The following is a 660-nucleotide window of genomic DNA, read 5'->3' on the forward strand; positions in this document are numbered from 1 at the left end:
CCTCAGACCAAACACTTGACACTTACTAGCTGTGTGACCCTGGGCAATTCACTTAACCCCAATTGCCTTAAAAAAAAAAAGTACGTGTCCTTTCTTTCAACCAGAGAGGAAAAATAACTCACCCAAGGTCCCACAGGTTAAGGAAGTCTGCACAGAGCCAAGATTCAAACCCAGGGTCTTGGACTCTACCCACACTCACTATTCATTTCCCTGGGCCACACTACCTCATTGACAAGCCCTTCCCTTACCTATTCTGGAGGTGACCTTCCAGCTCACACCTCTGCATGGTGAGCAGACAATCAGGAGGGAAAGGACAAAAGACGATCAGCTTGTCCAGCAGGTTTCTCACCAACAAGGTCGACTTGCGGCAGCTGGGGAGTGTCAAGGGTTCCCGGTCCATGGGACAGAAATCAGAATCCTGCAGGAAGCTTTCGAGGCAGCGGTAGCAGTAGGTGTGACCACAAGGAGTGTCCACGGGCTGCAGCAATGGCTGCAGGCAGATATTGCAGGTTAGCTCATCGTCTACCTCATCCTGGAAGTTGTACAGGTGGTTGTCCAAGGCTTGGTGCAGCTGCCCACAGCTGGGGCACAGCTCACCATCCCCTCTCAGAGGTGTGCTGTTCAGCGTGGAGAAAGCCATTCTCAGCACCGGGTTATGGA

General features: G+C 52.1%; 1 pseudogene; it reads right to left on the reverse strand.

Annotated features, from left to right (window-relative positions):
- Nucleotides 1-244: 244 nt before the first annotated feature.
- On the reverse strand, nt 245-646 carry LOC114039734 (annotated as a pseudogene).
- Between the last annotated feature and the right edge of the window lie 14 nt (nt 647-660).

This window comes from Vombatus ursinus, unplaced genomic scaffold (assembly GCF_900497805.2).
Source record: "Vombatus ursinus unplaced genomic scaffold, bare-nosed wombat genome assembly UNPS02012233.1, whole genome shotgun sequence".
NCBI classification, from domain to species: domain Eukaryota; kingdom Metazoa; phylum Chordata; class Mammalia; order Diprotodontia; family Vombatidae; genus Vombatus; species Vombatus ursinus.